The following is a 24246-nucleotide window of genomic DNA, read 5'->3' on the forward strand; positions in this document are numbered from 1 at the left end:
ATCCTTATTTCTGTGGAATCTGAGAACAGATATTTCGGATCCCTTTGAAGACTATAGGGCCAAAGGAAATATCCTCCGATAACAAAGAGAAAGAAGCCTTCTGAGAAACTTCTTTGTGTTCTGTGAAATCATCTCACAGAGTTACAGCTTTCCCCTCAAGAAGCCTTTCGCTAAGACAGTTCTTCTGGAATTCGCAAAGGGATATTTCAGAGCCCATAGAGGCCTATGGTGAAAAAGGAAATATCCTCAGATGAAATCTGGAAAGAAGCTTTCTGAGAAACTGCTTAGTGTTCTGTTAATTCATCTCACAGAGTTACATCTGTATTTCGTGGATCTCTTTGCTAGCCTTATTTCTGTGGAATCTGAGAACAGATATTTCGGATCCCTTTGAAGACTATAGGGCCAAAGGAAATATCCTCCGATAACAAAGAGAAAGAAGCTTTCTGAGAAACTTCTTTGTGTTCTGTGAAATCATCTCACAGAGTTACAGCTTTCCCCTCAAGAAGCCTTTCGCTAAGACAGTTCTTGAGGAATTGGCAAGGGGATATTTGGGAGCCCATAGAGGCCTATGGTGAAAAAGGAAATATCCTCAGATGAAATCTGGAAAGAAGCTTTCTGAGAAACTGCTTAGTGTTCTGTTAATTCATCTCACAGAGTTACATCTGTATTTCGTGGAAATCTTTGCTAGCCTTATTTCTGTGGAATCTGAGAACAGATATTTCGGATCCCTTTGAAGACTATAGGGCCAAAGGAAATATCCTCCGATAACAAAGAGAAAGAAGCTTTCTGAGAAACTTCTTTGTGTTCTGTGAAATCATCTCACAGAGTTACAGCTTTCCCCTCAAGAAGCCTTTCGCTAAGACAGTTCTTGTGGAATTGGCAAAGGGATATTTGGAAGCCCATAGAGGGCTATGGTGAAAAAGGAAATATCCTCAGATGAAATCTGGAAAGAAGCTTTCTGAGAAACTGCTCTGTGATGTGTGACTTCCACTCACAGAGTTACTTCTGTATTTCGTGGATCTCTTTGCTAGCCTTATTTCTGTGGAATCTGAGAACAGATATTTCGGATCCCTTTGAAGACTATAGGGCCAAAGGAAATATCCTCCGATAACAAAGAGAAAGAAGCTTTGTGAGAAACTTCTTTGTGTTCTGTGAAATCATCTCACAGAGTTACAGCTTTCCACTCAAGAAGCCTTTCGCTAAGACAGTTCTTCTGGAATTCGCAAAGGGATATTTCAGAGCCCATAGAGGCCTATGGTGAAAAAGGAAATATCCTCAGATGAAATCTGGAAAGAAGCTTTCTGAGAAACTGCTTAGTGTTCTCTTAATTCATCTCACAGAGTTACATCTGTATTTCGTGGATCTCTTTGCTAGCCTATTTCTGTGGAATCTGAGAACAGATATTTCGGATCCCTTTGAAGACTATAGGGCCAAAGGAAATATCCTCCGATAACAAAGAGAAAGAAGCTTTCTGAGAAACTTCTTTGTGTTCTGTGAAATCATCTCACAGAGTTACAGCTTTCCCCTCAAGAAGTCTTTCGCTAAGACAGTTCTTGTGGAATTCGCAAAGGGATATTTGGAATCCCATAGAGGGCTATGGTGATAAAGGAAATATCCTCAGATGAAATCTGGAAAGAAGCTTTCTGAGAAACTGCTCTGTGATTTGTGACTTCCACTCACAGAGTTACATCTGTATTTCGTGGATCTCTTTGCTAGCCTTATTTCTGTGGAATCTGAGAACAGATATTTCGGATCCCTTTGAAGACTATAGGGCCAAAGGAAATATCCTCCGATAACAAAGAGAAAGAAGCTTTCTGAGAAACTTCCTTGTGTTCTGTGAAATCATCTCACAGAGTTACAGCTTTCCCCTCAAGAAGCCTTTCGCCAAGACAGTTCTTGTGGAATTGGCAAAGGGATATTTGGGAGCCCATAGAGGCCTATGGTGAAAAAGGAAATATCCTCAGATGAAATCTGGAAAGAAGCTTTCTGAGAAACTGCTCTGTGATGTGTGACTTCCACTCACAGAGTTACTTCTGTATTTCGTGGATCTCTTTGCTAGCCTTATTTCTGTGGAATCTGAGAACAGATATTTCGGATCCCTTTGAAGACTATAGGGCCAAAGGAAATATCCTCCGATAACAAAGAGAAAGAAGCTTTCTGAGAAACTTCTTTGTGTTCTGTGAAATCACCTCACAGAGTTACAGCTTTCCCCTCAAGAAGCCTTTCGATAAGACAGTTCTTGTGGAATTGGCAAAGGGATATTTCAGAGCCCATAGAGGCCTATGGTGAAAAAGGAAATATCCTCAGATGAAATCTGGAAAGAAGCTTTCTGAGAAACTGCTTAGTGTTCTGTTAATTCATCTCACAGAGTTACATCTGTATTTCATGGATCTCTTTGCTAGCCTTATTTCTGTGGAATCTGAGAACAGATATTTCGGATCCCTTTGAAGACTATAGGGCCAAAGGAAATATCCTCCGATAACAAAGAGAAAGAAGCTTTCTGAGAAACTTCTTTGTGTTCTGTGAAATCATCTCACAGAGTTACAGCTTTCCACTCAAGAAGCCTTTCGCTAAGACAGTTCTTGAGGAATTGGCAAGGGATATTTGGGAGCCCACAGAGGCCTATGGTAAAAAAGGAAATATCCTCAGATGAAATCTGGAAAGAAGCTTTCTGAGAAACTGCTCTGTGTTCTGTTAATTCATCTCACAGAGTTACATCTGTATTTCGTGGATCTCTTTGCTATCCTTATTTCTGTGGAATCTGAGAACAGATATTTCGGATCCCTTTGAAGACTATAGGGCCAAAGGAAATATCCTCCGATAACAAAGAGAAAGAAGCCTTCTGAGAAACTTCTTTGTGTTCTGTGAAATCATCTCACAGAGTTACAGCTTTCCCCTCAAGAAGCCTTTCGCTAAGACAGTTCTTCTGGAATTCGCAAAGGGATATTTCAGAGCCCATAGAGGCCTATGGTGAAAAAGGAAATATCCTCAGATGAAATCTGGAAAGAAGCTTTCTGAGAAACTGCTTAGTGTTCTGTTAATTCATCTCACAGAGTTACATCTGTATTTCGTGGATCTCTTTGCTAGCCTTATTTCTGTGGAATCTGAGAACAGATATTTCGGATCCCTTTGAAGACTATAGGGCCAAAGGAAATATCCTCCGATAACAAAGAGAAAGAAGCTTTCTGAGAAACTTCTTTGTGTTCTGTGAAATCATCTCACAGAGTTACAGCTTTCCCCTCAAGAAGCCTTTCGCTAAGACAGTTCTTGAGGAATTGGCAAGGGGATATTTGGGAGCCCATAGAGGCCTATGGTGAAAAAGGAAATATCCTCAGATGAAATCTGGAAAGAAGCTTTCTGAGAAACTGCTTAGTGTTCTGTTAATTCATCTCACAGAGTTACATCTGTATTTCGTGGAAATCTTTGCTAGCCTTATTTCTGTGGAATCTGAGAACAGATATTTCGGATCCCTTTGAAGACTATAGGGCCAAAGGAAATATCCTCCGATAACAAAGAGAAAGAAGCTTTCTGAGAAACTTCTTTGTGTTCTGTGAAATCATCTCACAGAGTTACAGCTTTCCCCTCAAGAAGCCTTTCGCTAAGACAGTTCTTGTGGAATTGGCAAAGTGATATTTGGAAGCCCATAGAGGGCTATGGTGAAAAAGGAAATATCCTCAGATGAAATCTGGAAAGAAGCTTTCTGAGAAACTGCTCTGTGATGTGTGACTTCCACTCACAGAGTTACATCTGTATTTCGTGGATCTCTTTGCTAGCCTTATTTCTGTGGAATCTGAGAACATGTATTTCGGATCCCTTTGAAGACTATAGGGCCAAAGGAAATATCCTCCGATAACAAAGAGAAAGAAGCTTTCTGAGAAACTTCTTTGTGCTCTGTGAAATCATCTCACAGAGTTACAGCTTTCCCCTCAAGAAGTCTTTCGCTAAGACAGTTCTTGTGGAATTGGCAAAGTGATATTTGGAAGCCCATAGAGGCCTATGGTGAAAAAGGAAATATCCTCAGATGAAATCTGGAAAGAAGCTTTCTGAGAAACTGCTCTGTGATGTGTGACTTCCACTCACAGAGTTACTTCTGTATTTCCTGGATCTCTTTGCTAGCCTTATTTCTGTGGAATCTGAGAACAGATATTTCGGATCCCTTTGAAGACTATAGGGCCAAAGCAAATATCCTCCGATAACAAAGAGAAAGAAGCTTTCTGAGAAACTTCTTTGTGTTCTGTGAAATCATCTCACAGAGTTACAGCTTTCCCCTCAAGAAGCCTTTCGCTAAGACAGTTCTTGTGGAATTGGCAAAGGGATATTTGGGAGCCCATAGAGGCCTATGGTGAAAAAGGAAATATCCTCAGATGAAATCTGGAAAGAAGCTTTCTGAGAAACTGCTCTGTGATGTGTGACTTCCACTCACAGAGTTACTTCTGTATTTCTTGGATCTCTTTGCTAGCCTTATTTCTGTGGAATCTGAGAACAGATATTTCGGATCCCTTTGAAGACTATAGGGCCAAAGGAAATATCCTCCGATAACAAAGAGAAAGAAGCTTTCTGAGAAACTTCTTTGTGTTCTGTGAAATAATCTCACAGAGTTACAGCTTTCCCCTCAAAAAGCCTTTCGCCAAGACAGTTCTTGTAGAATTGGCAAAGGGATATTTCAGAGCCCATAGAGGCCTATGGTGAAAAAGGAAATATCCTCAGATGAAATCTGGTAAGAAGCTTTCTGAGAAACTGCTTAGTGTTCTGTTAATTCATCTCACAGAGTTACATCTGTATTTCGTGGATCTCTTTGCAAGCATTATTTCTGTGGAATCTGAGAACAGATATTTCACATCCCTTTGAAGACTGTAGGGCCAAAGGAAATATCCTCCGATAACAAAGAGAAAGAAGGTTTCTGAGAAACTTCTTTGTGTTCTGTGAAATCACCTCACAGAGTTACAGCTTTCCCCTCAAGAAACCTTTCGATAAGACAGTTCTTGTGGAATTGGCAAAGGGATATTTCAGAGCCCATAGAGGCCTATGGTGAAAAAGGAAATATCCTCAGATGAAATCTGGAAAGAAGCTTTCTGAGAAACTGCTTAGTGTTCTGTTAATTCATCTCACAGAGTTACATCTGTATTTCATGGATCTCTTTGCTAGCCTTATTTCTGTGGAATCTGAGAACAGATATTTCGGATCCCTTTGAAGACTATAGGGCCAAAGGAAATATCCTCCGATAACAAAGAGAAAGAAGCTTTCTGAGAAACTTCTTTGTGTTCTGTGAAATCATCTCACAGAGTTACAGCTTTCCCCTCAAGAAGCCTTTCGCTAAGACAGTTCTTGAGGAATTGGCAAGGGGATATTTGGGAGCCCATAGAGGCCTATGGTGAAAAAGGAAATATCCTCAGATGAAATCTGGAAAGAAGCTTTCTGAGAAACTGCTTAGTGTTCTGTTAATTCATCTCACAGAGTTACATCTGTATTTCGTGGATCTCTTTGCTAGCCTTATTTCTGTGGAATCTGAGAACATGTATTTCGGATCCCTTTGAAGACTATAGGGCCAAAGGAAATATCCTCCGATAACAAAGAGAAAGAAGCTTTCTGAGAAACTTCTTTGTGCTCTGTGAAATCATCTCACAGAGTTACAGCTTTCCCCTCAAGAAGTCTTTCGCTAAGACAGTTCTTGTGGAATTGGCAAAGTGATATTTGGAAGCCCATAAAGGGCTATGGTGAAAAAGGAAATATCCTCAGATGAAATCTGCAAAGAAGCTTTCTGAGAAACTGCTCTGTGATGTGTGACTTCCACTCACAGAGTTACTTCTGTATTTCGTGGATCTCTTTTCTAGCCTTATTTCTGTGGAATCTGAGAACAGATATTTCGGATCCCTTTGAAGACTATAGGGCCAAAGGAAATATCCTCCGATAACAAAGAGAAAGAAGCTTTCTGAGAAACTTCTTTGTGTTCTGTGAAATCATCTCACAGAGTTACAGCTTTCCCCTCAAGAAGCCTTTCGCTAAGACAGTTCTTGTGGAATTGGCAAAGGGATATTTGGGAGCCCATAGAGGGCTATGGTGAAAAAGGAAATATCCTCAGATGAAATCTGGAAAGAAGCTTTCTGAGAAACTGCTTAGTGTTCTGTTAATTCATCTCACAGAGTTACATCTGTATTTCGTGGATCTCTTTGCTAGCCTTATTTCTGTGGAATCTGAGAACATGTATTTCGGATCCCTTTGAAGACTATAGGGCCAAAGGAAATATCCTCCGATAACAAAGAGAAAGAAGCTTTCTGAGAAACTTCTTTGTGCTCTGTGAAATCATCTCACAGAGTTACAGCTTTCCCCTCAAGAAGTCTTTCGCTAAGACAGTTCTTGTGGAATTGGCAAAGTGATATTTGGAAGCCCATAGAGGGCTATGGTGAAAAAGGAAATATCCTCAGATGAAATCTGCAAAGAAGCTTTCTGAGAAACTGCTCTGTGATGTGTGACTTCCACTCACAGAGTTACTTCTGTATTTCCTGGATCTCTTTGCTAGCCTTATTTCTGTGGAATCTGAGAGCAGATATTTCGGATCCCTTTGAAGACTATAGGGCCAAAGCAAATATCCTCCGATAACAAAGAGAAAGAAGCTTTCTGAGAAACTTCTTTGTGTTCTGTGAAATCATCTCACAGAGTTACAGCTTTCCCCTCAAGAAGCCTTTCGCTAAGACAGTTCTTGTGGAATTGGCAAAGGGATATTTGGGAGCCCATAGAGGCCTATGGTGAAAAAGGAAATATCCTCAGATGAAATCTGGAAAGAAGCTTTCTGAGAAACTGCTCTGTGATGTGTGACTTCCACTCACAGAGTTACTTCTGTATTTCTTGGATCTCTTTGCTAGCCTTATTTCTGTGGAATCTGAGAACAGATATTTCGGATCCCTTTGAAGACTATAGGGCCAAAGGAAATATCCTCCGATAACAAAGAGAAAGAAGCTTTCTGAGAAACTTCTTTGTGTTCTGTGAAATCATCTCACAGAGTTACAGCTTTCCCCTCAAGAAGCCTTTCGCCAAGACAGTTCTTGTGGAATTGGCAAAGGGATATTTCAGAGCCCATAGAGGCCTGTGGTGAAAAAGGAAATATCCTCAGATGAAATCTGGTAAGAAGCTTTCTGAGAAACTGCTTAGTGTTCTGTTAATTCATCTCACAGAGTTACATCTGTATTTCGTGGATTTCTTTGCTAGCCTTATTTCTGTGGAATCTGAGAACAGATATTTCGCATCCCTGTGAAGACTATAGGGCCAAAGGAAATATCCTCCGATAACAAAGAGAAAGAAGCTTTCTGAGAAACGTCTTTGTGTTCTGTGAAATCATCTCACAGAGTTACAGCTTTCCCCTCAAGAAGCCTTTCGCTAAGACAGTTCTTGTGGAATTGGCAAAGGGATATTTCAGAGCCCATAGAGGCCTATGGTGAAAAAGGAAATATCCTCAGATGAAATCTGGAAAGAAGCTTTCTGAGAAACTGCTTAGTGTTCTGAGAATTCATCTCACAGAGTTACATCTGTATTTCGTGGATATCTTTGCTAGCCTTATTTCTGTGGAATCTGAGAACAGATATTTCGGATCCCTTTGAAGACTATAGGGCCAAAGGAAATATCCTCCGATAACAAAGAGAAAGAAGCTTTCTGAGAAACTTCTTTGTGTTCTGTGAAATCATCTCACAGAGTTACAGCTTTCCCTTCAAGAAGCCTTTCGCTAAGAGAGTTCTTGAGGAATTGGCAAAGGGATATTTGGGAGCCCATAGATGCCTATGATGAAAAAGGAAATATCCTCAGATGAAATCTGGAAAGAAGCTCTCTGAGAAACTGCTTAGTGTTCTGTTAATTAATCTCACAGAGTTACATCTGTATTTCGTGGATCTCTTGGCTAGCCTTATTTCTGTGGAATCTGAGAAAAGATATTTCGGATCCCTTTGAAGACTATAGGGCCAAAGGAAATATCCTTCGATAACAAAGAGAAAGAAGCCTTCTGAGAAACTTCTTTGTGTTCTGTGAAATCATCTCACAGAGTTACAGCTTTCCCCTGAAGAAGCCTTTCGCTAAGACAGTTCTTCTGGAATTCGCAAAGGGATATTTCAGAGCCCATAGAGGCCTATGGTGAAAAAGGAAATATCCTCAGATGAAATCTGGAAAGAAGCTTTCTGAGAAACTGCTTAGTGTTCTGTTAATTCATCTCACAGAGTTACATCTGTATTTCGTGGATCTCTTTGCTAGCCTTATTTCTGTGGAATCTGAGAACAGATATTTCGGATCCCTTTGAAGACTATAGGGCCAAAGGAAATATCCTCCGATAACAAAGAGAAAGAAGCTTTCTGAGAAACTCCTTTGTGTTCTGTGAAATCATCTCACAGAGTTACAGCTTTCCACTCAATAAGCCTTTCGCTAAGACAGTTCTTGAGGAATTGGCAAAGGGATATTTGGGAGCCCATAGAGGCCTATGGTGAAAAAGGAAATATCCTCAGATGAAATCTGGAAAGAAGCTTTCTGAGAAACTGCTCTTTGATGTGTGACTTTCACTCACAGAGTTACATCTGTATTTCCTGGATCTCTTGGCTAGCCTTATTTCTGTGGAATGTGAGAACAGATATTTCGGATCCCTTTGAAGACTATAGGGTCAAAGGAAATATCCTCCGATAACAAAGAGAAAGAAGCTTTCTGAGAAACTTCTTTGTGTTCTGTGAAATCATCTCACAGAGTTACAGCTTTCCCTTCAAGAAGCCTTTCGCTAAGACAGTTCTTGTGAAATTGGCAAAGGGATATTTCAAGCCCATAGAGGGCTATGGTGAAAAAGGAAATATACTCAGATGAAATCTGGAAAGAAGCTTTCTGAGAAACTGCTCTGTGATGTGTGACTTCCACTCACAGAGTTACATCTGTATTTCGTGGATCTCTTTGTTAGCCTTATTTCTGTGGAATCTGAGAACAGATATTTCGGATCCCTTTGAAGACTATAGGGCCAAAGGAAATATCCTCCGATAACAAAGAGAAAGAAGCTTTCTGAGAAACTTCTTTGTGTTCTGTGAAATCATCTCACAGAGTTACAGCTTTCCACTCAAGAAGCCTTTCGCTAAGACAGTTCTTGTGGAATTGGCAAAGGGATATTTGGGAGCCCAAAGGCGCCTGTGGTGAAAAAGGAAATATCCTCAGATGAAATCTGGAAAGAAGCTTTCTGAGAAACTGCTTAGGGTTCTGTTAATTCATCTCATAGAGTTACATCTGTATTTCGTGGATCTCTTTGCTAGCCTTATTTCTGTGGAATCTGAGAACAGATATTTCGGATCCCTTTGAAGACTATAGGGCCAAAGGAAATATCCTCCGATAACAAAGAGAAAGAAGCTTTCTGAGAAACTTATTTGTGTTCTGTGAAATCATCTCACTAAGTTGCAGCTTTCCCTTCAAGAAGCCTTTCCCTAAGACAGTTCTTGTGGAATTGGCAAAGTGATATTTGGAAGCCCATAGAAGGCTATGGGAAAAAGAAAATATCCTCAGATGAAATCTGGAAAGAAGCTTTCTGAGCAACTGCTTAGTGTTCTGTTAATTCAACTCACAGAGTTACATCTATATTTCGTGGATCTCTTTGCTAGCCTTATTTCTGTGGAATCTGAGAACAGATATTTCGGATCCCTTTGAAGACTATAGGGTCAAAGGAAATATCCTCCGATAACAAAGAGAAAGAAGCTTTCTGAGAAACTTCTTTGTGTTCTGTGAAATCATCTCACAGAGTTACAGCTTTCCCTTCAAGAAGACTTTCGCTAAGACAGTTCTTGTGGAATTGGCAAAGTGATATTTGGAAGCCCCTAGAGGGCTATGGTGAAAAAGGAAATATCCTCAGATGAAATCTGGAAATAAGCTTTCTGAGAAACTGCTCTGTGATGTGTGACTTCCACTCACAGAGTTACATCTGTATTTCGTGGATCTCTTTGCTAGCCTTATTTCTGTGGAATCTGAGAACAGATATTTCGGATCCCTTTGAAGACTATAGGGCCAAAGGAAATATCCTCCGATAACAAAGAGAAAGAAGCTTTCTGAGAAACTTCTTTGTGTTCTGTGATATCATCTCACAGAGTTTCAGCTTTCCACTCAAGAAGCCTTTCGCTAAGAGAGTTCTTGTGGAATTGGCAAAGGGATATTTGGGAGCCCATAGAGGCCTATGGTGAAAAAGGAAATATCCTCAGATGAAATCTGGAAAGAAGCTTTCTGAGAAACTGCTTAGTGTTCTGTTAATTCATCTCACAGAGTTATATCTGTATTTCGTGGATCTCTTCGCTAGCCTTATTTCTGTGGAATCTGAGAACAGATATTTCGGATCCCTTTGAAGAGTATAGGGCCAAAGGAAATATCCTCCGATAACAAAGAGAAAGAAGCTTTCTGAGAAACTTCTTTGTGTTCTGTGAAATCATCTCACAGAGTTACAGCTTTCCCTTCAAGAAGCCTTTCCCTAAGACAGTTCTTGTGGAATTGGCAAAGTGATATTTGGAAGCCCATAGAGGGCTATGGTGAAAAAGGAAATATCCTCAGATGAAATCTGGAAAGAAGCTTTCTGAGAAAATGCTTACTGTTCTGTAAATTCACCTCACACAGTTACATCTGTATTTCGTGGATCTCTTGCTAGCCTTATTTCTGTGGAATCTGAGAACAGATATTTTGGATCCCTTTGAAGAGTATAGGGTCAAAGGAAATATCCTCCGATAACAAAGAGAAAGAAGCTTTCTGAGAAACTTCTTTGTGTTCTGTGAAATCATCTCACAGAGTTACAGCTTTCCCTTAAAGAAGCCTTTCGCTAAGACAGTTCTTGTGGAATTGGCTAAGTGATATTTGGAAGCCCATAGAGGGCTATGGTGAAAAAGGAAATATCCTCAGATGAAATCTGGAAAGAAGCTTTCTGAGAGACTGCTCTGTGATGTGTGACTTCCACTCACAGAGTTACATCTGTATTTCGTGGATTTCTTTGCTAGCCTTATTTCTGTGGAATCTGAGAACAGATATTTCGTATCCCTTTGAAGACTATAGGGCCAAAGGAAATATCCTCTGATAACAAAGAGAAAGAAGCTTTCTGAGAAACTTCTTTGTGTTCTGTGAAATCATCTCACAGAGTTACAGCTTTCCCCTCAAGAAGCCTTTCGCTAAGACAGTTCTTGTGGAATTGGCAAAGGGATATTTGGGAGCCCATAGAGGCCTATGGTGAAAAAGGAAATATCCTCAGATGAAATCTGGAAAGAAGCTTTCTGAGAAACTGCTCTGTGATGTGTGACTTCCACTCACAGAGTTACTTCTGTATTTCTTGGATCTCTTTGCTAGCCTTATTTCTGTGGAATCTGAGAACAGATATTTCGGATCCCTTTGAAGACTATAGGGCCAAAGGAAATATCCTCCGATAACAAAGAGAAAGAAGCTTTCTGAGAAACTTCTTTGTGTTCTGTGAAATCATCTCACAGAGTTACAGCTTTCCCCTCAAAAAGCCTTTCGCCAAGACAGTTCTTGTAGAATTGGCAAAGGGATATTTCAGAGCCCATAGAGGCCTATGGTGAAAAAGGAAATATCCTCAGATGAAATCTGGTAAGAAGCTTTCTGAGAAACTGCTTAGTGTTCTGTTAATTCATCTCACAGAGTTACATCTGTATTTCGTGGATCTCTTTGCAAGCATTATTTCTGTGGAATCTGAGAACAGATATTTCACATCCCTTTGAAGACTGTAGGGCCAAAGGAAATATCCTCCGATAACAAAGAGAAAGAAGGTTTCTGAGAAACTTCTTTGTGTTCTGTGAAATCACCTCACAGAGTTACAGCTTTCCCCTCAAGAAACCTTTCGATAAGACAGTTCTTGTGGAATTGGCAAAGGGATATTTCAGAGCCCATAGAGGCCTATGGTGAAAAAGGAAATATCCTCAGATGAAATCTGGAAAGAAGCTTTCTGAGAAACTGCTTAGTGTTCTGTTAATTCATCTCACAGAGTTACATCTGTATTTCATGGATCTCTTTGCTAGCCTTATTTCTGTGGAATCTGAGAACAGATATTTCGGATCCCTTTGAAGACTATAGGGCCAAAGGAAATATCCTCCGATAACAAAGAGAAAGAAGCTTTCTGAGAAACTTCTTTGTGTTCTGTGAAATCATCTCACAGAGTTACAGCTTTCCACTCAAGAAGCCTTTCGCTAAGACAGTTCTTGAGGAATTGGCAAGGGATATTTGGGAGCCCACAGAGGCCTATGGTAAAAAAGGAAATATCCTCAGATGAAATCTGGAAAGAAGCTTTCTGAGAAACTGCTCTGTGTTCTGTTAATTCATCTCACAGAGTTACATCTGTATTTCGTGGATCTCTTTGCTATCCTTATTTCTGTGGAATCTGAGAACAGATATTTCGGATCCCTTTGAAGACTATAGGGCCAAAGGAAATATCCTCCGATAACAAAGAGAAAGAAGCCTTCTGAGAAACTTCTTTGTGTTCTGTGAAATCATCTCACAGAGTTACAGCTTTCCCCTCAAGAAGCCTTTCGCTAAGACAGTTCTTCTGGAATTCGCAAAGGGATATTTCAGAGCCCATAGAGGCCTATGGTGAAAAAGGAAATATCCTCAGATGAAATCTGGAAAGAAGCTTTCTGAGAAACTGCTTAGTGTTCTTTTAATTCATCTCACAGAGTTACATCTGTATTTCGTGGATCTCTTTGCTAGCCTTATTTCTGTGGAATCTGAGAACAGATATTTCGGATCCCTTTGAAGACTATAGGGTCAAAGGAAATATCCTCCGATAACAAAGAGAAAGAAGCTTTCTGAGAAACTTCTTTGTGTTCTGTGAAATCATCTCACAGAGTTACAGCTTTCCCCTCAAGAAGCCTTTCGCTAAGACAGTTCTTGAGGAATTGGCAAGGGGATATTTGGGAGCCCATAGAGGCCTATGGTGAAAAAGGAAATATCCTCAGATGAAATCTGGAAAGAAGCTTTCTGAGAAACTGCTTAGTGTTCTGTTAATTCATCTCACAGAGTTACATCTGTATTTCGTGGATCTCTTTGCTAGCCTTATTTCTGTGGAATCTGAGAACATGTATTTCGGATCCCTTTGAAGACTATAGGGCCAAAGGAAATATCCTCCGATAACAAAGAGAAAGAAGCTTTCTGAGAAACTTCTTTGTGCTCTGTGAAATCATCTCACAGAGTTACAGCTTTCCCCTCAAGAAGTCTTTCGCTAAGACAGTTCTTGTGGAATTGGCAAAGTGATATTTGGAAGCCCATAGAGGGCTATGGTGAAAAAGGAAATATCCTCAGATGAAATCTGCAAAGAAGCTTTCTGAGAAACTGCTCTGTGATGTGTGACTTCCACTCACAGAGTTACTTCTGTATTTCGTGGATCTCTTTTCTAGCCTTATTTCTGTGGAATCTGAGAACAGATATTTCGGATCCCTTTGAAGACTATAGGGCCAAAGGAAATATCCTCCGATAACAAAGAGAAAGAAGCTTTCTGAGAAACTTCTTTGTGTTCTGTGAAATCATCTCACAGAGTTACAGCTTTCCCCTCAAGAAGCCTTTCGCTAAGACAGTTCTTGTGGAATTGGCAAAGGGATATTTGGGAGCCCATAGAGGGCTATGGTGAAAAAGGAAATATCCTCAGATGAAATCTGGAAAGAAGCTTTCTGAGAAACTGCTTAGTGTTCTGTTAATTCATCTCACAGAGTTACATCTGTATTTCGTGGATCTCTTTGCTAGCCTTATTTCTGTGGAATCTGAGAACATGTATTTCGGATCCCTTTGAAGACTATAGGGCCAAAGGAAATATCCTCCGATAACAAAGAGAAAGAAGCTTTCTGAGAAACTTCTTTGTGCTCTGTGAAATCATCTCACAGAGTTACAGCTTTCCCCTCAAGAAGTCTTTCGCTAAGACAGTTCTTGTGGAATTGGCAAAGTGATATTTGGAAGCCCATAGAGGGCTATGGTGAAAAAGGAAATATCCTCAGATGAAATCTGCAAAGAAGCTTTCTGAGAAACTGCTCTGTGATGTGTGACTTCCACTCACAGAGTTACTTCTGTATTTCCTGGATCTCTTTGCTAGCCTTATTTCTGTGGAATCTGAGAGCAGATATTTCGGATCCCTTTGAAGACTATAGGGCCAAAGCAAATATCCTCCGATAACAAAGAGAAAGAAGCTTTCTGAGAAACTTCTTTGTGTTCTGTGAAATCATCTCACAGAGTTACAGCTTTCCCCTCAAGAAGCCTTTCGCTAAGACAGTTCTTGTGGAATTGGCAAAGGGATATTTGGGAGCCCATAGAGGCCTATGGTGAAAAAGGAAATATCCTCAGATGAAATCTGGAAAGAAGCTTTCTGAGAAACTGCTCTGTGATGTGTGACTTCCACTCACAGAGTTACTTCTGTATTTCTTGGATCTCTTTGCTAGCCTTATTTCTGTGGAATCTGAGAACAGATATTTCGGATCCCTTTGAAGACTATAGGGCCAAAGGAAATATCCTCCGATAACAAAGAGAAAGAAGCTTTCTGAGAAACTTCTTTGTGTTCTGTGAAATCATCTCACAGAGTTACAGCTTTCCCCTCAAGAAGCCTTTCGCCAAGACAGTTCTTGTGGAATTGGCAAAGGGATATTTCAGAGCCCATAGAGGCCTGTGGTGAAAAAGGAAATATCCTCAGATGAAATCTGGTAAGAAGCTTTCTGAGAAACTGCTTAGTGTTCTGTTAATTCATCTCACAGAGTTACATCTGTATTTCGTGGATTTCTTTGCTAGCCTTATTTCTGTGGAATCTGAGAACAGATATTTCGCATCCCTGTGAAGACTATAGGGCCAAAGGAAATATCCTCCGATAACAAAGAGAAAGAAGCTTTCTGAGAAACGTCTTTGTGTTCTGTGAAATCATCTCACAGAGTTACAGCTTTCCCCTCAAGAAGCCTTTCGCTAAGACAGTTCTTGTGGAATTGGCAAAGGGATATTTCAGAGCCCATAGAGGCCTATGGTGAAAAAGGAAATATCCTCAGATGAAATCTGGAAAGAAGCTTTCTGAGAAACTGCTTAGTGTTCTGAGAATTCATCTCACAGAGTTACATCTGTATTTCGTGGATATCTTTGCTAGCCTTATTTCTGTGGAATCTGAGAACAGATATTTCGGATCCCTTTGAAGACTATAGGGCCAAAGGAAATATCCTCCGATAACAAAGAGAAAGAAGCTTTCTGAGAAACTTCTTTGTGTTCTGTGAAATCATCTCACAGAGTTACAGCTTTCCCTTCAAGAAGCCTTTCGCTAAGAGAGTTCTTGAGGAATTGGCAAAGGGATATTTGGGAGCCCATAGATGCCTATGATGAAAAAGGAAATATCCTCAGATGAAATCTGGAAAGAAGCTCTCTGAGAAACTGCTTAGTGTTCTGTTAATTAATCTCACAGAGTTACATCTGTATTTCGTGGATCTCTTGGCTAGCCTTATTTCTGTGGAATCTGAGAAAAGATATTTCGGATCCCTTTGAAGACTATAGGGCCAAAGGAAATATCCTTCGATAACAAAGAGAAAGAAGCCTTCTGAGAAACTTCTTTGTGTTCTGTGAAATCATCTCACAGAGTTACAGCTTTCCCCTGAAGAAGCCTTTCGCTAAGACAGTTCTTCTGGAATTCGCAAAGGGATATTTCAGAGCCCATAGAGGCCTATGGTGAAAAAGGAAATATCCTCAGATGAAATCTGGAAAGAAGCTTTCTGAGAAACTGCTTAGTGTTCTGTTAATTCATCTCACAGAGTTACATCTGTATTTCGTGGATCTCTTTGCTAGCCTTATTTCTGTGGAATCTGAGAACAGATATTTCGGATCCCTTTGAAGACTATAGGGCCAAAGGAAATATCCTCCGATAACAAAGAGAAAGAAGCTTTCTGAGAAACTCCTTTGTGTTCTGTGAAATCATCTCACAGAGTTACAGCTTTCCACTCAATAAGCCTTTCGCTAAGACAGTTCTTGAGGAATTGGCAAAGGGATATTTGGGAGCCCATAGAGGCCTATGGTGAAAAAGGAAATATCCTCAGATGAAATCTGGAAAGAAGCTTTCTGAGAAACTGCTCTTTGATGTGTGACTTTCACTCACAGAGTTACATCTGTATTTCCTGGATCTCTTGGCTAGCCTTATTTCTGTGGAATGTGAGAACAGATATTTCGGATCCCTTTGAAGACTATAGGGTCAAAGGAAATATCCTCCGATAACAAAGAGAAAGAAGCTTTCTGAGAAACTTCTTTGTGTTCTGTGAAATCATCTCACAGAGTTACAGCTTTCCCTTCAAGAAGCCTTTCGCTAAGACAGTTCTTGTGAAATTGGCAAAGGGATATTTCAAGCCCATAGAGGGCTATGGTGAAAAAGGAAATATACTCAGATGAAATCTGGAAAGAAGCTTTCTGAGAAACTGCTCTGTGATGTGTGACTTCCACTCACAGAGTTACATCTGTATTTCGTGGATCTCTTTGTTAGCCTTATTTCTGTGGAATCTGAGAACAGATATTTCGGATCCCTTTGAAGACTATAGGGCCAAAGGAAATATCCTCCGATAACAAAGAGAAAGAAGCTTTCTGAGAAACTTCTTTGTGTTCTGTGAAATCATCTCACAGAGTTACAGCTTTCCACTCAAGAAGCCTTTCGCTAAGACAGTTCTTGTGGAATTGGCAAAGGGATATTTGGGAGCCCAAAGGCGCCTGTGGTGAAAAAGGAAATATCCTCAGATGAAATCTGGAAAGAAGCTTTCTGAGAAACTGCTTAGGGTTCTGTTAATTCATCTCATAGAGTTACATCTGTATTTCGTGGATCTCTTTGCTAGCCTTATTTCTGTGGAATCTGAGAACAGATATTTCGGATCCCTTTGAAGACTATAGGGCCAAAGGAAATATCCTCCGATAACAAAGAGAAAGAAGCTTTCTGAGAAACTTATTTGTGTTCTGTGAAATCATCTCACTAAGTTGCAGCTTTCCCTTCAAGAAGCCTTTCCCTAAGACAGTTCTTGTGGAATTGGCAAAGTGATATTTGGAAGCCCATAGAAGGCTATGGGAAAAAGAAAATATCCTCAGATGAAATCTGGAAAGAAGCTTTCTGAGCAACTGCTTAGTGTTCTGTTAATTCAACTCACAGAGTTACATCTATATTTCGTGGATCTCTTTGCTAGCCTTATTTCTGTGGAATCTGAGAACAGATATTTCGGATCCCTTTGAAGACTATAGGGTCAAAGGAAATATCCTCCGATAACAAAGAGAAAGAAGCTTTCTGAGAAACTTCTTTGTGTTCTGTGAAATCATCTCACAGAGTTACAGCTTTCCCTTCAAGAAGACTTTCGCTAAGACAGTTCTTGTGGAATTGGCAAAGTGATATTTGGAAGCCCCTAGAGGGCTATGGTGAAAAAGGAAATATCCTCAGATGAAATCTGGAAATAAGCTTTCTGAGAAACTGCTCTGTGATGTGTGACTTTCACTCACAGAGTTACATCTGTATTTCGTGGATCTCTTTGCTAGCCTTATTTCTGTGGAATCTGAGAACAGATATTTCGGATCCCTTTGAAGACTATAGGGCCAAAGGAAATATCCTCCGATAACAAAGAGAAAGAAGCTTTCTGAGAAACTTCTTTGTGTTCTGTGATATCATCTCACAGAGTTTCAGCTTTCCACTCAAGAAGCCTTTCGCTAAGAGAGTTCTTGTGGAATTGGCAAAGGGATATTTGGGAGCCCATAGAGGCCTATGGTGAAAAAGGAAATATCCTCAGATGAAATCTGGAAAGAAGCTTTCTGAGAAACTGCTTAGTGTTCTGTTAATTCATCTCACAGAGTTATATCTGTATTTCGTGGATCTCTTCGCTAGCCTTATTTCTGTGGAATCTGAGAACAGATATTTCGGATCCCTTTGAAGAGTATAGGGCCAAAGGAAATATCCTCCGATAACAAAGAGAAAGAAGCTTTCTGAGAAACTTCTTTGTGTTCTGTGAAATCATCTCACAGAGTTACAGCTTTCCCTTCAAGAAGCCTTTCCCTAAGACAGTTCTTGTGGAATTGGCAAAGTGATATTTGGAAGCCCATAGAGGGCTATGGTGAAAAAGGAAATATCCTCAGATGAAATCTGGAAAGAAGCTTTCTGAGAAAATGCTTACTGTTCTGTAAATTCACCTCACACAGTTACATCTGTATTTCGTGGATCTCTTGCTAGCCTTATTTCTGTGGAATCTGAGAACAGATATTTTGGATCCCTTTGAAGAGTATAGGGTCAAAGGAAATATCCTCCGATAACAAAGAGAAAGAAGCTTTCTGAGAAACTTCTTTGTGTTCTGTGAAATCATCTCACAGAGTTACAGCTTTCCCTTAAAGAAGCCTTTCGCTAAGACAGTTCTTGTGGAATTGGCTAAGTGATATTTGGAAGCCCATAGAGGGCTATGGTGAAAAAGGAAATATCCTCAGATGAAATCTGGAAAGAAGCTTTCTGAGAGACTGCTCTGTGATGTGTGACTTCCACTCACAGAGTTACATCTGTATTTCGTGGATTTCTTTGCTAGCCTTATTTCTGTGGAATCTGAGAACAGATATTTCGTATCCCTTTGAAGACTATAGGGCCAAAGGAAATATCCTCTGATAACAAAGAGAAAGAAGCTTTCTGAGAAACTTCTTTGTGTTCTGTGAAATCATCTCACAGAGTTACAGCTTTCCACTCAAGAAGCCTTTCGCTAAGACAGTTCTTGTGGAATTGGCAAAGGGATATTTGGGAGCCCATACAGGACTATGGTGAAAAAGGAAATATCCTCAGATGAAATCTGGAAAGAAGCTTTCTGAGAAACTGCTTAGTGTTCTGTTAATTCATCTCACAGAGTTACATCTGTATTTCGTGGATCTCTTTGCTAGCCTTATTTCTGTGGAATCTGAGAACAGATATTTCGGATCCCTTTGAAGACTATAGGGCCAAAGGAAATATCCTCTGATAACAAAGAGAAAGAAGCTTTCTGAGAAACTTCTTTGTGTTCTGTGAAATCATCTCACAGAGTTACAGCTTTCCACTCAAGAAGCCTTTCGCTAAGACAGTTCTTGTGGAATTGGCAAAGGGATATTTGGGAGCCCATACAGGACTATGGTGAAAAAGGAAATATCCTCAGATGAAATCTGGAAAGAAGCTTTCTGAGAAACTGCTTCGTGTTCTGTTAATTCATCTCACAGAGTTACATCTGTATTTCGTGGATCTCTTTGCTAGCCTTATTTCTGTGGAATCTGAGAACAGATATTTCGGATCCCTTTGAAGACTATAGGGCCAAAGGAAATATCCTCTGATAACAAAGAGAAAGAAGCTTTCTGAGAAACTTCTTTGTGTTCTGTGAAATCATCTCACAGAGTTACAGCTTTCCACTCAAGAAGCCTTTCGCTAAGACAGTTCTTGTGGAATTGGCAAAGGGATATTTGGGAGCCCATAGAGGACTATGGTGAAAAAGGAAATATCCTCAGATGAAATCTGGAAAGAAGCTTTCTGAGAAACTGCTTAGTGTTCTGTTAATTCATCTCTCAGAGTTACATCTGTATTTCGTGGATCTCTTTGCTAGCCTTATTTCTGTGGAATCTGAGAACAGATATTTCGGATCCCTTTGAAGACTATAGGGCCAAAGGAAATATCCTCCGATAACAAAGAGAAAGAAGCCTTCTGAGAAACTTCTTTGTGTTCTGTGAAATCATCTCACAGAGTTACAGCTTTCCCCTGAAGAAGACTTTCGCTAAGACAGTTCTTCTGGAATTCGCAAAGGGATATTTCAGAGCCCATAGAGGCCTATGGTGAAAAAGGAAATATCCTCAGATGAAATCTGGAAAGAAGCTTTCTGAGAAACTGCTTAGTGTTCTGTTAATTCATCTCACAGAGTTACATCTGTATTTCGTGGATCTCTTTGCTAGCCTTATTTCTGTGGAATCTGAGAACAGATATTTCGGATCCCTTTGAAGACTATAGGGCCAAAGGAAATATCCTCCGATAACAAAGAGAGAAGCTTTCTGAGAAACTCCTTTGTGTTCTGTGAAATCATCTCACAGAGTTACAGCTTTCCACTCAAGAAGCCTCTCGCTAAGACAGTTCTTGAGGAATTGGCAAAGGGATATTTGGGAGCCCATAGAGGCCTATGGTGAAAAAGGAAATATCCTCAGATGAAATCTGGAAAGAAGCTTTCTGAGAAACTGCTCTGTGATGTGTGACTTTCACTCACAGAGTTACATCTGTATTTCCTGGATCTCTTGGCTAGCCTTATTTCTGTGGAATCTGAGAACAGATATTTCGGATCCCTTTGAAGACTATAGGGTCAAAGGAAATATCCTCCGATAACAAAGAGAAAGAAGCTTTCTGAGAAACTACTTTGTGTTCTGTGAAATCATCTCACAGAGTTACAGCTTTCCCTTCAAGAAGCCTTTCGCTAAGACAGTTCTTGTGAAATTGGCAAAGGGATATTTCAAGCCCATAGAGGGCTATGGTGAAAAAGGAAATATCCTCAGATGAAATCTGGAAAGAAGCTTTCTGAGAAACTGCTCTGTGATGTGTGACTTCCACTCACAGAGTTACATCTGTATTTCGTGGATCTCTTTGTTAGCCTTATTTCTGTGGAATCTGAGAACAGATATTTCGGATCCCTTTGAAGACTATAGGGCCAAAGGAAATATCCTCCGATAACAAAGAGAAAGAAGCTTTCTGAGAAACTTCTTTGTGTTCTGTGAAATCATCTCACAGAGTTACAGCTTTCCCCTCAAGAAGCCTTTCGCTAAGACAGTTCTTGTGGAATTGGCAAAGGGATATTTGGGAGCCCAAAGGTGCTTGTGGTGAAAAAGGAAATATCCTCAGATGAAATCTGGAAAGAAGCTTTCTGAGAAACTGCTCTGTGATGTGTGACTTCCACTCACAGAGTTACATCTGTATTTCGTGGATCTCTTTGCTAGCCTTATTTCTGTGGAATCTGAGAACAGATATTTCGGATCCCTTTGAAGACTATAGGGCCAAAGGAAATATCCTCAGATAACAAAGAGAAAGAAGCTTTCTGAGAAACTTCTTTGTGTTCTGTGAAATCATCTCACAGAGTTACAGCTTTCCACTCAAGAAGCCTTTCGCTAAGACAGTTCTTGTGGAATTGGCAAAGGGATATTTGGGAACCCATACAGGACTATGGTGAAAAAGGAAATATCCTCAGATGAAATCTGGAAAGAAGCTTTCTGAGAAACTGCTTAGTGTTCTGTTAATTCATTTCACAGAGTTACATCTGTATTTCCTGGATCTCTTTGCTAGCCTTATCTCTGTGGAAACTGAGAACAGATATTTCGGATCCCTTTGAAGACTATAGGGCCAAAGGAAATATCCTCCGATAACAAAGAGAAAGAAGCTTTCTGAGAAACTTCTTTGTGTTCTGTGAAATCATCTCACAGAGTTACAGCTTTCCACTCAAGAAGCCTTTCGCTGAGACAGTTATTGTGGAATTTGCAAAGGGATATTTGGAAGCCCATAGACGGCTATGGTGAAAAAGGAAGTATCCTCACATGAAATCTGGAAAGAAGCTTGCTGAGAAACTGCTCTGTGATGTGTGACTTCCACTCACAGAGTTACATCTGTATTTCGTGAATCTCTTTGCTAGCCTTATTTCTGTGGAATCTGAGAACAGATATTTCGGATCCTTTGAAGACTATAGGGCCAAAGGAAATATCCTCCGATAACAAAGAGAAAGAAGCTTTCTGAGAAACTTCTTTGTGTTCTGTGATATCATCTCACAGAGTTACAGCTTTCCCCTCAAGAAGCCTTTCGCTAAGACAGTTCTTGTGGAATTGGCAAAGGGATATTTGGGAGCCCATAGAGGCCTATGGTGAAAAAGGAAATATCCTCAGATGAAATCTGGAAAGAAGCTTTCTGAGAAACTGCTCTGTGATGTGTGACTTCCACTCACAGAGTTACATCTGTATTTCCTGGATCTCTTTGCTAGCCTTATTTCTGTGGAATCTGAGAACAGATATTTCGGATCCCTTTGAAGACTATAGGACCAAAGTAAATATCCTCCGATAACAAAGAGAAAGAAGCTTTCTGAGAAACTTCTTTGTGTTCTGTGATATCATCTCACAGAGTTTCAGCTTTCCACTCAAGAAGCCTTTCCCTAAGAGAGTTCTTGTGGAATTGGCAAAGGGATATTTGGGAGCCCATAGAGGCCTATGGTGAAAAAGGAAATATCCTCAGATGAAATCTGGAAAGAAGCTTTCTGAGAAACTGCTTAGTGTTCTGTTAATTCATCTCACAGAGTTATATCTGTATTTCGTGGATCTCTTCGCTAGCCTTATTTCTGTGGAATCTGAGAACAGATATTTCGGATCCCTTTGAAGACTATAGGGCCAAAGGAAATATCCTCCGATAACAAAGAGAAAGAAGCTTTCTGAGAAACTTCTTTGTGTTCTGTGAAATCATCTCACAGAGTTACAGCTTTCTCTTCAAGAAGCCTTTCCCTAAGACAGTTCTTGTGGAATTGGCAAAGTGATATTTGGAAGCCCATAGAGGGCTATGGTGAAAAAGGAAATATCCTCAGATGAAATCTGGAAAGAAGCTTTCTGAGAAAATGCTTAGTGTTCTGTTAATTCACCTCACACAGTTACATCTGTATTTCGTGGATCTCTTGCTAGCCTTATTTCTGTGGAATCTGAGAACAGATATTTTGGATCCCTTTGAAGAGTATAGGGTCAAAGGAAATATCCTCCGATAACAAAGAGAAAGAAGCTTTCTGAGAAACTTCTTTGTGTTCTGTGAAATCATCTCACAGAGTTACAGCTTTCCCTTAAAGAAGCCTTTCGCTAAGACAGTTCTTGTGGAATTGGCTAAGTGATATTTGGAAGCCCATAGAGGGCTATGGTGAAAAAGGAACTATCCTCAGATGAAATCTGGAAAGAAGCTTTCTAAGAAACTGCTCTGTGATGTGTGACTTCCACTCACAGAGTTACATCTGTATTTCGTGGATTTCTTTGCTAGCCTTATTTCTGAGGAATCTGAGAACAGATATTTCGTATCCCTTTGAAGACTATAGGGCCAAAGGAAATATCCTCCGATAACAAAGAGAAAGAAGCTTTCTGAGAAACTTCTTTGTGTTCTGTGAAATCATCTCACAGAGTTACAGCTTTCCACTCAAGAAGCCTTTCGCTAAGACAGTTCTTGTGGAATTGGCAAAGGGATATTTGGGAGCCCATACAGGACTATGGTGAAAAAGGAAATATCCTCAGATGAAATCTGGAAAGAAGCTTTCTGAGAAACTGCTTAGTGTTGTGTTAATTCATCTCACAGAGTTACATCTGTATTTCGTGGATCTCTTTGCTAGCCTTATTTCTGTGGAATCTGAGAACAGATATTTCGGATCCCTTTGAAGACTATAGGGCCAAAGGAAATATCCTCCGATAACAAAGAGAAAGAAGCTTTCTGAGAAACTTCTTTGTGTTCTGTGAAATCATCTCACAGAGTTACAGCTTTCCCCTCAAGTAGCCTTTCGCTAAGACAGTTCTTGTGGAATTGGCAAAGGGATATTTGCAAGCCCATAGAGGGCTATGGTGAAAAAGGAAATATCCTCAGATGAAATCAGGAAAGAAGCTTTCTGAGAAACTGCTCTGTGATGTGTGACTTCCACTCACAGAGTTACATCTGTATTTCATGGATCTCTTCGCTAGCCTTATTTCTGTGGAATCTGAGAACAGATATTTCGGATCCCTTTGAAGACTATAGGGCCAAAGGAAATATCCTCCGATAACAAAGAGAAAGAAGCTTTCTGAGAAACTTCTTTGTGTTCTGTGAAATCATCTCTCAGAGTTACAGCTTTCCCCTCAAGAAGCCTTTCGCTAAGACAGTTCTTGTGGAATTGGCAAAGGGATATTTGGGAGCCCATAGAGGCCTATGGTGAAAAAGGAAATATCCTCAGATTAAATCTGGAAAGAAGCTTTCTGAGAAACTGCTTAGTGTTCTGTTAATTCATCTCACAGAGTTACATCTGTATTTCGTGGATCTCTTTGCTAGCCTTATTTCTGTGGAATCTGAGAACAGATATTTCGGATCCCTTTGAAGACTATAGGGCCAAAGGAAATATCCTCCGATAACAAAGAGAAAGAAGCTTTCTGAGAAACTTCTTTGTGTTCTGTGAAATCATCTCACAGAGGTACAGCTTTCCCCTCAAGAAGCCTTTCGCTAAGACAGTTCTTGTGGATTTGGGAAAGGGATATTTCAGAGCCCATAGAGGCCTATGGTGAAAAAGGAAATATCCTCAG

The sequence above is a fragment of the Macaca mulatta genome, chromosome 17 (assembly GCF_049350105.2).
Source record: "Macaca mulatta isolate MMU2019108-1 chromosome 17, T2T-MMU8v2.0, whole genome shotgun sequence".
Lineage (NCBI taxonomy): Eukaryota > Metazoa > Chordata > Mammalia > Primates > Cercopithecidae > Macaca > Macaca mulatta.